The 12,969-nt window shown below is 47.3% G+C and overlaps 1 non-coding gene and 2 pseudogenes across 1 annotated transcript; all 3 read left to right on the top strand.

Annotated features, from left to right (window-relative positions):
* The first annotated feature begins 1,045 nt into the window (after positions 1 to 1,045).
* LOC149535681 (18S ribosomal RNA) lies at positions 1,046 to 2,874 on the top strand (annotated as a pseudogene).
* A 705-nt stretch (positions 2,875 to 3,579) lies between these two features.
* On the top strand, positions 3,580 to 3,733 carry LOC149535680 (5.8S ribosomal RNA). The gene has a single exon (XR_016358259.1). It is a non-coding gene; the product is annotated as a 5.8S ribosomal RNA (ribosomal RNA).
* A 242-nt stretch (positions 3,734 to 3,975) lies between these two features.
* Positions 3,976 to 5,835, top strand: LOC149535679 (25S ribosomal RNA; annotated as a pseudogene).
* The last annotated feature ends 7,134 nt before the right edge of the window (positions 5,836 to 12,969 follow it).

Raw genomic sequence — 12,969 nt, 5'->3', positions numbered from 1 at the left:
TTGCATTACGACTCTGTTGCGAGCATTTGTGATTCAAGCATTTTGGGGGAACAGGTTTCGTATGAGATGTTCTTCTCAAGCTGTTGCGAACCAGAGCGCTCATCTTTGCAATGCTCCGACAAGTGCAAGCCAACGTGTCTGTCTAGGGGAAGAAATCACACAAATGCTTTTTGTCGAGATGTGGGTGCTCGTGGGTGGTTCCCTCGTAGTGCAGTTCTTTGGTATGTGCATGTGCATGAGATTGAAGCTTGTTTGACAACGCTAGTGTGAGTGTTCACCCGTAGGAACTTTTTTGTACCTACGCTGACAAATCACGTGTCATGGGGAACGGTTAGCAAAGCTGTGCTAGGAAAGGAGATATTTGCCAGAGGTTAGACATGTCTGTGTATGCAGGCAGGCTCTCATCACCTATAAATGTGTGCAGGGGGTGTTATACATGATGCCCTTGAGTGGCCTTATAATTGAGGTGGGTGTGTGCACAGTGATGCCCCCGCCAATCGCATAACCAACCATGTTTTTGACTCGCATGACCCTTCACCTTTTAGCACAGTGGTCTCCATGGGCAGTTCGGCAACCAACTCTTCATCATGGGAAAATGTTTGTTGCGATCGAGAAGGCTTTTGTCTGTGCGGGTGCACCTCAACAGGCGCGTAGGAGGCATATGCCTGGGAAATGGATGTCTCGTAGTGACCTTATAATTGAGGTGGCTACGTACGCAGTGCATCTCGTACAGACTTGAGGATTCTTTTTGAGTAGTGGGCACAGCGAGCTTGAGGGTAAAGGGTTCCGTACGAGATGTTCTTCCCAGGTGTCTGTGAACCGAGGCTCCCTATTTGGCCCTCTCCAATCGATGATGGGACACTTTCCTCTTGTGTGAAATCTTTGAGCATTGCGAGTCTTGCTTGTGTTGTGAACGCCATTCTTGTTGCTTGTGCAGGGGATTATGTTTGGATGCATGACAGAGCGAATGCAAATTTTGGTTTCCAATCGCGGCGAGCATCCCTTGGCTCTAGCAGGTCTTGGGGGTCGCCTCGTTGTTAGAAGCTACCTAATCGATCCTGCTAGTAGTCATATGCTTGTCTCAAAGATTAAGCCATGCATGTCTAAGTATGAACTATTTCAAACTGTGAAACTACGGATGGCTCATTAAATCAGTTATAGTTTCTTTGATGGTACTTTGCTACTCGGATAACCATATTAATTCCAGAGCTAATACATGCACCAAATCTCGACTCTTGGGGATGCATTTATTAGATAAAAGTTCGGCACGGGCTTGCCTACTACTTTGGTGATTCATGATAACTCGATGGATCGCACGGCCTTTGTGCTAGCGATGCTTCATTAAAATTTTTACCCTATCAACTTTCAATGGTAGGATAGAGGCCTACCATCGTGGTGACCGGTAATGGAGAATTAGGGTTCAATTCTGGAGAGGGAGCCTGACAAACGGCTACTACATCCAAGGAAGGCAACAGGCGCATAAATTACCCAATCCTAACTCGGGGAGGTAGTGACAATAAATAACAATACTAGGCTCATCGAGTCTGGTAATTGGAATGAGTACAATCTAAATCCCTTAACAAGGATCCATTGGAGGGTAACAAGGATCCATTGGAGGGCAAGTCTCGTGCCAGCAGCTACGGTAATTCCAGCTCCAATAGCATATATTTAAGTTGTTGCAGTTAAAAAGCTCGTAGTTGGGCCTTCGTTCGCCACGGTCGGTCCGCCTTCTTGGTGTGCATTGGCCCTCACGTCCCTTCTGCCAGCGGCGTGTTCCTGGCCTTAATTGGTTGGGTCGCAGTTTCGGCGCCATTACCTTGAAAAAATTAGAGTGCTCAAAGAAAGCCTACGCTCTGAATACATTTGCATGGAATAACGCGATAGGAGTCTGGTCTTATTCCGTTGGCCTTCGGGACCTGAGTAATGATTAATAGGGACTGTCAGGGGCATTTGTATTTCATTGTCAGAGGTGAAATTCTTCGATTTATGGAAGACAAACCACTGCAAAAGCATTTTCCAAGGATGTTTTCATTAATCAAGAACGAAAGTTGGGGGCTCAAAGACAATCAGATACCGTCCTAGTCTCAACCATAAATGATGCTGACTAGGAAGCGGTGGGTGTTTCTCTAAGGACTCCGCCAGCACCTTCTAAGAAATCAGAGTGTTTGGGTTTCCGGGGGAGTATGGTCGCAAGGCTGAAACTTAAAGGAATTGATGGAAGGGCATCACCAAGAGTGGAGCCTGCGGCTTAATTTGACTCAACACGGGGAAACTTACCAGGTCTAGACATAGTAAGGATTGACAGATTGAGAGCTCTTTCTTCATTCTATGGGGGGTTTTGCATGGCCGTTTTTAGTTGGTGGAGCGATTTGTCTAGTTAATTTTGTTAACGAACGAGCCCTTATCCTGCTAACTAGCTATACAGAGGTTCCCCTTCCCGGCCAGCTTCTTAGAGGGACTATGGCCTCCTAGGCCATGGAAGTTTGATGCAATAATAGGTCTGTGATGCCCTTAGATGTTCTGGGCCACATGTGTGCTACACTGATGCAACCAACGAGTTTCTCTCCCTGGCCCGAAAGGTTTTGGAAATCTTGCCAAATTGCATCATGATGGGGATAGACCATCGCAATTATTGATCTTCAATGAGGAATTCCTAGTAAGCGTGAGTCATCAACTCGCATTAACTATGTCCCTGCCCTTTGTACACACCGCCCGTTGCTCCTATCGATTGAATGATTCAGTGAAGTGTTCAAATCGTGGTGATGACGGTGGTTCCTGTCAGCGACGTCGTGAGAAGTTCATTGAACCTTATCATTTAGAGGAAGGAGAAGTCATAACAAGGTTACCGTAGGTGAACCTGTGGTAGGATCATTGTCAGTTCGAGACCCATAATCGTGTAGGGGATGGAGCTGGCCTCCTCTCCGCCCCCAAAATCTCGGTGACATGCGAACACTTGGCCCTGTAGTGATGTGCTGGATAGCCAAGCTACGGGTCCAATGCCATCAAGGTCGAGGGTCACATCGAGTGTCGTGATCGAAAGGGTGGATTCCCCATGGGGTGAAGACGAGACTCAAATGCAATCTGGATTACGCTCGGTGCCTTCGAATGACATTTGCGTCAAAGCGAGATGTCTCTGCTCGGTTGTAGTTCAGAGGGGGTCCGAGCCTTGTCCCTTATTGAGATTTCATGGTCCAATCGCGTGCGTGGCGTTGTGCAAGGGATCCATCATTTCGACGGTAGCAAGTCGGGACTACTACAACCCCACGTTGCCTTGCCCAGGTGTGTTAACTCGTCGCTTGGAGTGTTTTACATTTAGGATGGGTGCACTTGCATGATTTGCGGGGTAGGGGCCCCGTCCAATGACAAGGCTCTCCCATGTGTCGACTCCCACCTTTGCGAGGTGATGGGACGAGGACACACCACAGCCTTCCTCGTCGCACCCATTGGGTGCTCAGGGTTCGGGATGTGTCAACACCCAACACACGGGTGCATCACGCACCTTAGAAATCCAAAGAATGAAGCGCGATCCAGTGCTTTGCGTGCTTGAGTCGCTAAAAGACAAAAGCATAACAAAATCATGACTCTCAGCAACAGATATCTCGGCTCTTGCCATGATGAAGAATGTAGCGATATGCAATACTTAGTGTGAATTGTAGAATCTCATGAATCATCAAGTCTTTGAATGCAAGTTGCACCCGAGGCCTCGGCCAAGGGCACATCTGCTTGGGCATCGCACTACAAAATTGCCCTCCCCAGCAAGGAGCGGAGATGGCCGTCCGTGTCTGCAAGTGGCGCGGTCGCCTGAAATGAGCACGAGGTCTGTCGATCCATCACGACGAGCAGTGGCTCACAAAGGTCAGCGTTGGTTTGCACTGATCGAACGATTCCTCATGAGGAACTTTATTCTGCGTCCAGCGGTCCACCGCAGTGCAGGCATGCTACATCTCTATCGCGTCAACAAGTCAGGCGTGAATACCCATTGAGTTTAAGCATATCAATAAGCAGAGGAAAAGAAACTTACCAGGATTCCCCTAGTAACGGCGAGCAAATTGGGAAGACCCCAGCATGAAATTCGACGATCGCGCCTTTCAAATTGTAGTCTCTAGAAGCATCCTCAGTGACGGACTAGGCCCAAGTCCCCTAGAAGGGGGCGCCGGAGAGGGTGAGAGCCCCGTCAGGCCCGAACCCTGTCACACCATGAGGCCCTGTTGGCGAGTCGGGTTGTTTGGGAATGCAACCCTAATCGAGTGATAAATTTTGTCCAAGGCTAAATACGGGCAAGAGATCGATAACGAACAAGTACCGCAAGGGAAAGATGAAAAGGACTTTGAAAAGAGAGTTAAAGAGTGCTTGATATTGCCAAGAGGGAAGTGGATGGAGGCCGGCGATGTGCCCCAGTCGGATGCGAAACGGTGTGAGCCAGTCCGTCGCTCGATTCAGGGGACGTGCCAGCGCGGGCTATCGTGGCAGCACAAGCGCAACCTTCTGGTCGCACAAATACTTCTGTCATGGCGGTCAAGGAGCGAAGCACGTACCTTCACAGCGGGCTCTCGGGCACCTATGCGCTTGTGGCGCTGGCCAGCGGGCTTTCCATCCGACCCGTCTTGAAAAACGGACCAAGGAGTCTAACATGTGTGTGAGTTGGCAAGTTGGGAAAACCTGTTAGGCGCAAGGAAGCTTAATAGTGAGATCCCCTCTCGGGTGGTGCATCGCTGACCGATCCTAATCTTTTATGAAGGGTTCGAGTGCAAGCGCACCTATTGGGACCCGAAAGATGGTGAACTATGCCTGAGCAGGGTGAAGCCAAAGGAAACTTTGTTGGAGGCCCGCATTAATACTGATGTGCAAATCATTTGTTTGACTTGGGTATAGGGGCGAAAGACTAATCGAACCGTCTAGTAGCTAGTTTCCTCTGAAGTTTCCCTCAAGGTAGCTGGAGCTCACGTGCGAGTTTTATCGGGTAAAGCAAATGATTAGAGGCATCAGGGGCGTAACGCCCTCGACCTATTCTCAAACTTTAAATAGGTAAGTCGATGCAATTGCTCTGTTGAGCCATGCCACAGAATCACGAGCTCCAAGTGGGCCATTTTTGGTAAGCAAAACTGGCGATGCGTTATGAACCAAAAGCTGAATTACGGTGCTAAATTGTGCGCTAACCCAAATCCCACAAAGGGTGTTGGTTGATTAAGACAGCAGGACGTTGGTCATGGAAATTGAAATTTGCTAAGGAGTGTGTAACAACTCACCTGTCGAATCAACTAGCCCCAAAAATGGATGGTGATGAATCGCGCAACCTATATTCGACCGTCGGGGCAAGTGCCAAGCTTCGATGAGTAGGATGCGGGGGTTTTTGTGAAACCTTGGGCGTGAGCCTGGGTGGACCAGCCCCAGTGTAGATCTTGGTGGTAGTAGAAAATATTCAAATGAGAACTTTGAAGACTAAAGTGGGGAAAGGTTCCATGTGAACAGCACTTGGACATGGGTTAGTCGATCCTAAGAGATGGGGAAACCCTGTTTCAAGGGCGCACTTTGCGCAATCATCGAAAGGGAATTGACTTAATATTCCCAAATTGGGACGTGGCAGCAGATAGCAACATCAGGAAATCTGGAGACATCGGCGGGGGCCCCGAGAAGAGTTTTCTTTTCTTTTTAACAGCCTGCCCACCCTAAAATCGGTTAAATCGGAGATAGGGTCCAGCGACTGGAAGAGCACCACACGTCCTGCGATGTCTAGTGCACCTTCGGTGGCCCTTGAAAATCTAGAGGACCGAGTATCGTTCATGCTCGGTCGTACTCATAATCGCATCAGGTCTCCAAGGTGATCAACCTTTGGTCAATAGAAGAATGTAGGTAAGGGAAGTTAGCAAAATGGATCCGTAGCTTTAGGAAAAGGATTGGCTCTAACGGCTGGGCCTAGGGGTCTGCACCCCAAACTCGTGGGTTTTTGGCGGCCTGGCCGAGCTGCTCCCGCGGTGAGGGTAGGCTGTTGTGTGTCGATCGGGCGACAGACGCAGGATGCCCCCTTCGGAGGGCTTTCCCTAAGTAGCGAACAGTCGACTCAGAACTGGTATAGACAAGGGGAATCCGACTGTTTAATTAAAACAAAGCATTGCGATGGTCCTTGTGGATGCTGACACAATGTGATTTTTGCTCAGTGCTTTGAATGTCAAAGTGAAGAAATTCAACCAAGCGCGGGTAAACGACGGGAGTAACTATGACTCTCTTAAGGTAGCCAAATGCCTTGTCATCTAATTAGTGATGCGCATAAATGGATTAACGAGATTCCCACTATCCCTATCTACTATCTAGAGAAACCACAGCGAAGGGAATAGGCTTGGCAGAATCAGCGGGGAAAGAAGACCCTATTGAGCTTGACTCTAGTTCGACTTTGTGAAATGACTTGAGAGGTGTAGAATAAGCAGGAGCTTTCAGGCACAAGAGAAATACCACTACTTATAACGTTATTTTACTTATTCCGTGAGGCGGAGATGGGGCAATGCCCCTATTTTTGGCCTTAAGGTGCATCTAGGCTCGCCGATCTGGGTGGAAGACATTGTCAGGTGGGGAGTTTGGTTGGGGCAGCACATATATTAAAAGATAACGCAGGTGTCCTAAGATGAGCTCAACGAGAACACAAATCTTGTGTGGAACAAAAGGTTAAAAGCTCATTTGATTTTGATTTTTAGTACAAATACAAACCGTGAAAGCGTGGCCTATCGATCCTTTAGACTTTCAAAATTTGAAGCTAGAGGTGTCATAAAAGTTACCACAGGGATAACTGGCTGGCGGGTGGGGTTTTGTAAAAATTTCCACGAGGGCTAAAAAATCTCCCAAGTGCCAAATTCTCCGTAGGTGGGGTTTGTAATTTTCACCAGGACGAAAAAATCTCCCATGTGCCAAATTCTAAGCAGGTGGGGTTTTGTGAAAATTTTCGCGACGGCAAAAATATCTCCCAAGTACCAAATTCTCGATGGGTGGGGCTTGTAATTTCTGTTAGGACGAAAAAATCTCCAGAGTGTCAAATTCCCGGCGGGTGGGGTTTTGTAAAAAATTTTGCGAGGGCGAACAAATCTCCCAAGTGCCAAATTCTTGGCAGGTGGGGTTAGTAATTTCTGCTAGGACGGAAAAATCTCCCAAGTGCAAAATTTTGAGGGGGTGGGGTTTTGTGAAAACTTTCGCGAGGGCGAAAAATCTCTCAAGTGCCAAATTCTCAGTGGGTGGGGTTTTATAAAAATTTCCACGAGGGCAAAAAAATCTCCCAAGTGCCAAATTCCTGGAGGGTGGGGTTTGTAATTTGCGCGAAGGCGGGAAAATCTTCCAAGTGCCAAATTTTGAGTAGGTGGGGTTTGCAATTGTCACAAGGGCGAAAAAATCTCCCAAGTACCAAATTCTCGGCGGGTGGGATTTGTAATTTTTGTGGGGCGGAAAAATCTCTCAAGTGCCACATTCTGGGCAGGTGGGGTTTTGTAAAAAATTTCGTGAGGGCAAAAAAATCTTCCAAGTGCCAAATTTCGGGCGAGTGGGGTTTGCAATTTTTGCAAGGGTGAAAAAATCTCCCAAGTGCCAAATTCTTGGTGGGTGGGGTTTGCAATTTTCGCGAGGGCGTAAAAATCTTCCAAGTGCCAAATTCTTGGCGGGTGGGGTTTGTAATTTTTGCCAAGGCAGAAAAATCTCCCGAGTGCCAAATTCTGGGCGGGAGGGAGGGGTTTTGTAGAAATTTTTGCCAGGGCAGAAAAATCTCCCGAGTGCCAAATTTTGGGCAAGTGGGGTTTTGTAAAATTTCCACGAGGGGGAAAAGAATTCCCAAGTCCCAAATTTTGAGCTGGTGGGGTTTGCAATTTTTGGAAGGGTGGAAAAATCTCCTAAGTGCCAAATTCCTGGAGGGTGGGGTTTTGTGATTTCTGCGAGTGCGAAAAAATCTCTCGAGTGCCAAAGTTTCCTCGAGGGCAAAAAAGTCTTCCAAGTGCAATTTCATGTGGGTCAGGTTTGTAATTAGTGCAATTTCGGGTGGGTCGGGTTTGCAATTTTCGTGAGGGCAGAAAAATCTTCCAAGTCCAAATTTTGGGCACGTGGGGTTTCGTAATTTCCAAGTGCCAAATTCCAAGCGGGTGGGGTTTGTAAATTTCGTGAGGGCGAAAAAATCTTCCAAGTCCAAATTTCGAGTGGGTGGGGTTTGTAAATTTTTGTGAGGGCAAAAAAATCTTTTGACTGCAAATTTCAGGCGGGTGGGGTTTTGTAATTTTTGTGAGCATAGACGACTCATGTACGTGATTAAAAATTGGTTAACTTATTTTTTTGGTTAACGCCCAAAGTTTTGAACTCAAATTGAGTTGGCTACCCCGACTCAAATCGCCTCGAGCCTAATCGCCTCCGAATTTTTCACACAACCCATGTCACCATGCTCAACTTGATTCCAAGTGCCCCGAGTCATGTACGTGGTCCAAAAGAGGTTAAATTTTTTTTTTGGGTTAATGCCCAAAGTTTTCAACTCAAATCGCGTTGGCAACCTCGACATGAATCGCCCCAACTATCCCAACCCTGACTCAAATTACGTCGAGCCTTAATTGCCTCCAATTTTTTCGCACGACTCCTTGTCACCGTGCTCAACATAATTCTAAGTGCACCAAGTCATGTGCGTGATCCAAAGGCGATCAATTTTTTTTGGGTTAACGCACAAATTTTTTAACCCAAATTGTGTCGGCAACCCTGACTCGTATCGCCTCGAGCCTTAACTACCTCCAGTTTTTTCATAGGACTCATGTCACCGTGCTCGACTTGGTGCCTCGAGTCATGCACATGATCCAAAAGTGGTTAAGTTCTTCCTTTTTTAGTTAACACCCAAAGATTTCAACCCGAATAGTGTTAGCAACCTCGACTCAAATTGCCTCAAGCCTTAATCGCCTGCAATTTTTTCAAACCACTCATGTCACCGTGCTTGACTTGATTTTATGCGCCCCAAGTCATGTACGTGATCCAAAACCGGGTAACTTTTTCTTTTTTCTTTTTTTAAATTTTTTGTCATGTCCCAAAGCTTTGAACTCGAATAGAGTTAGATACCCCCACTCGAGTCATCTCCAAATTTTTTGCACGACTCATGTCACTATGCTCAACTTGATTCTAAGTGCCTCGAGCCGTGTACGTGATCCAAAAGCGGTTAACATTTTCTTTTTGGTTAACGCCCAAAGTTTTGAACCCGACCCGCCTCGGCAACCTCGACTCAAAGCGCCTCGAGCCTTAATGGCCTCCAATGTTTTTGTACGACTCATGCCATCGTCGAATTTTCACTCGAATTATGTCACCCAGGGCACCTCGATGCTACATGACCTAAGCCCTGTGTATGATCCAAAATTGGGTAACATTTTTTTAGAACTCCCAAAATTTCATTCTTTTTTGCCTTACGGGGCCTATCATGATCTCTTTTTATAAAGAAAATTCTCAAATCGGATCGTTTCGGCTACCCTACCTCAAATCTGGCTAGCTAGGCATAACGCCTCGAGTCGGCTTGGCAATATGTGAACTGAAACCTAAGCGTGAACCAAAAGTGGGTAACTTGTTTTTATTTTTTTTGTAATGCCCAAAATTTAGTGCTTTTCACTATACAAGGCCTCCCATGAATTTTTTTTCCCTCATTGACCCACTCTGGCGACCCAATTGGGTCACCCTAGGCTGGGGCGATAGAGATGGGTTGACCCAGTCGAGTGACCCAAGTTGGGTCGACCCAGGCGTGCGATCTTGGCTGAGGACAACAAGTCAATTCTATAAGTTTGCTTGCCAATTTTGCTAGCCAAGTTAGCTCACCAAGTCGCCTAACCATGTGGTCTTTACCAAATCACCCCACCATGTTGCCTCAAAGAATTGACTCTTTAAGTCCGCTCATAGCTCGACAAGCTGGCTCACAAAGATGACTTACCGTCTCACCTCACCAGGTTGCCCCATTAGGTCACCTCTTCTTTAAGATTGTTCACCATGTCGGCTCCCCAAGTCAGCTCACCAAGTTGACTATTCAAGTTGCCTCACCAAGTCGACTCCTTAAGTTCGCTCACCAAGTCAGCTCCCTAAGTTAGCTCACCAAGTCGACTCACCTAGTCATTTTATCACCTTGCCCCAGCAAGTGTGCTCGCCAAGTTGCCCCACCGAGTTGCTTCTCTAAGCCCACTGACCATGTCAGCTCACCAAGTCAATTGTTCAAGTACTTTGCCAAGTCAACTCTTTAAATTTTCTCACCAGGTTAGCCTGCCCAAGTTGGCTCTTTAAGTTTGCTCCCCAACTCGGCTCACCCAAGTTGCATCAGCGAGCTAACTCGCTGAGTCACCTCACGAAGTTCACTCTTTAAGTGCGCTCACCAAGTCAGCTCACCAAGTCGACTCACCATCTCGCCTCGATAAGTTGGCTTGCCTAGTTACCCCACCAAGTCGCATCTTTAAGCTCGCTCACCGTGTCAGCTCGTCAGGTCGGCTCACCAAGTCGACTAATCAAGTAGGCCCACCAAGTCACCTCACCATGTTGACTCTTTGAGCCTGCTCGCCAGGTCGCCTCACCAAGTCGACTCAAGTACGTTGCCAAGTCGACTCTTTAAGTTCACTCGCCAGGTCGACTCGCCTAGTTAGCTCACCATGTCATCTCAATGAACCAACTCACCAAGTCACCTCACCACATTGGCTCTCTAATTCCACTCACCAAGTTGCCTAACCAACTCGCCCTGTTAAGACCACTCACCATGTTAGTTCGCTAGGTTGGTTCCTTGTGTCAGCTCACCAAGCCAATAATTAAAGCATGCTCACCAAGTCTACCCCTAGGTCATCTCCGCAGGTCGGCTCACAAGGTGGACTTGCAAAGTTTCCTTAATGAGTTGACTCTTCAAGTTTGCTCGTTAGGTTGACTCCCCAATTCGGCTCGCCAAGTCAGCTCACCAAGTTCACTCGCTAGGTCGCCTCCCCAATTTGGCTCACCATGTCATCTAAACGAACTAACTCACCGAGTCGCCTCACCAAGTTGGCTCTTTAATTCCACTCACCGAGTTGCCCCGCTAACTCGCCTCGTTAAGCCCACTCGCCATGTCAGCTTGCCAAGCCAAAAATTCAAGCACGCTCACCAAGCCAACTCTTGTAGTTTTCTCACCAAGTGGGTTTCACCTTGCCAGGTCAACCCCACCAAGTTGCCTCAATGAGTTGACTCTCTAAGTCCACTCACCAAGTTAGCTCAAGCATAAGTGTCGAGAAGTTATTGCAGATTTTCAGTGGAAAAATATGCTAAAAATCTTTAGGCTCACCGTTGGAGGCCTTAGAGTTCCCGGATGAGGTCTAAAAAATTGAGGGAAGGGCGCATTCACAGTTCCGAGCCTGTAGATCAGGAGCTGGCATTTCCAAAAAGTGGTCATAATAGCCAATCGGAGAAACAATTCGTGAGTTATGGCCTTCGAAAGTTGGGCTACCGAAATTTCTAAAATAATTTGTCAAAGATGTATTAGGCAGACTTATGTGTATTGTCAAGGTCTTCCAGCCATAGGTATTAAGTCTGAGCATCTAGAACCTTCCCAGTTGGCATACAATTGCCTATTTAAGAAAGGTCTAAACGTTGTCTAGGACAACTCTAGGTGATAGCTGGCAGCTTGTTTTGTAGACTGTTGCAGTGAAGGCACCCATGTGGGTTAGCATATTATGCTTATGAATTATGCAATTCCACTTTTGCGGTCCAAATGACAAGACCACATTTTGTTCTCGCATTTACTATTATTAGTATGGTTTTGTTATATGTTTATGGTATTAAGGGGAGCTTCCTGCATCACCTCACCAAGTTACGTCTTAAGCCCTGCTCACGATGTCGGCTTTCCAAGTTAGCTAAACAAGTTGACTATTCAAGCATGCTCGCCAAGTCAACACTTTTAGTTCGCTCACAAGGTCTTCTCGCATGGTCAGCTCATCGAGTCAACCCACCAAGTCACCTCAATGACCCAACTCATCTAGTTGCCTCACCAAGTTGACTCTTTAAGTCTGCTCACCAAGTCAGCTCGCCAAGTTGCCTCTCCTTAGGGCTAGCGACCAAGGGTTGGATAGGTTCACTCACCGGGTTGCCTCATCAAGTGGGGTCACCATGTCACCCCACCAAGTAGCCTCAAAAAGTTGACTCTTTCAGTTTGCTCGACAAGTTGGCTCACCAAGTCGGCCTACCATCTCGCCTTGCCAACTTTCCCAACCAAGTTGCCTTCTTAAGCTCACTAGCCAATTCGACTCACCAGCTCGACTCCCTAGGTTGGCGCAGCAAGTGCTCTCACCAAGTTGACTCATTAAGTTCGATCATCAAGTCACCCCACAACGTCGATGCACCAAGTTGACTCTTTAAGTTTGTTCATCAAGCCACCCCACAAGGTCGGCACACCAAGTACTCTCACCAAGTCGACTCTTTAAGTTCGTTCACGAAGTCACCCAACTAGGTCGGCCCACCAAGTACTCTCACCAAGTCAACTCTTTAAGTCTGTTCATCAAGTCACCCCACCAAGTATTCTCACCAAATTGACTCTTTAAGTCTGTTCATCAATTCCCCCCGCCAAGTACTCTCACCAAGTTGACTCTTTAAGTCTGCTCATCAAGTCCCACCACCAAGTACTCTCACCAAGTTGACTCTTTATATCCGTTCATCAAGTCACCCCACGAAGTACTCTAACCAAGTCGATTCTTCAAGTGCATCCATCAAGTCACCCCACCAAGGACTCTCACCAAGTCAACTCTTTATGTCTGTTCATCAAGTCACCCCACCAAGTACTCTCACCAAGTAACCTCTTTAGGTTCGTTCATCAAGTCACCCCACCAAGATGACCCTTTAAGTCCGCTCATCAAGTCACCCCACCAAGTACTCTCACCAAGTTGACTCTTTAAGTCCTTTCATCAAGTCAACCCACCAAGTCGACTCTTTAAGGCCGTTCATTAAGTAACCAGAACAAGTACTCTCACCAAGTCGACTCTTTAAGTCTGT

The sequence above is a fragment of the Cupressus sempervirens genome, chromosome 10 (assembly GCF_028749045.1).
Source record: "Cupressus sempervirens isolate cs-2001-9-10 chromosome 10, ASM2874904v1, whole genome shotgun sequence".
Classification (NCBI taxonomy): Eukaryota; Viridiplantae; Streptophyta; class Pinopsida; order Cupressales; family Cupressaceae; genus Cupressus; species Cupressus sempervirens.
The sequence above is the reverse complement of the archived record's forward strand: the minus strand, read 5'-3'. Positions and strand labels throughout refer to the sequence as shown.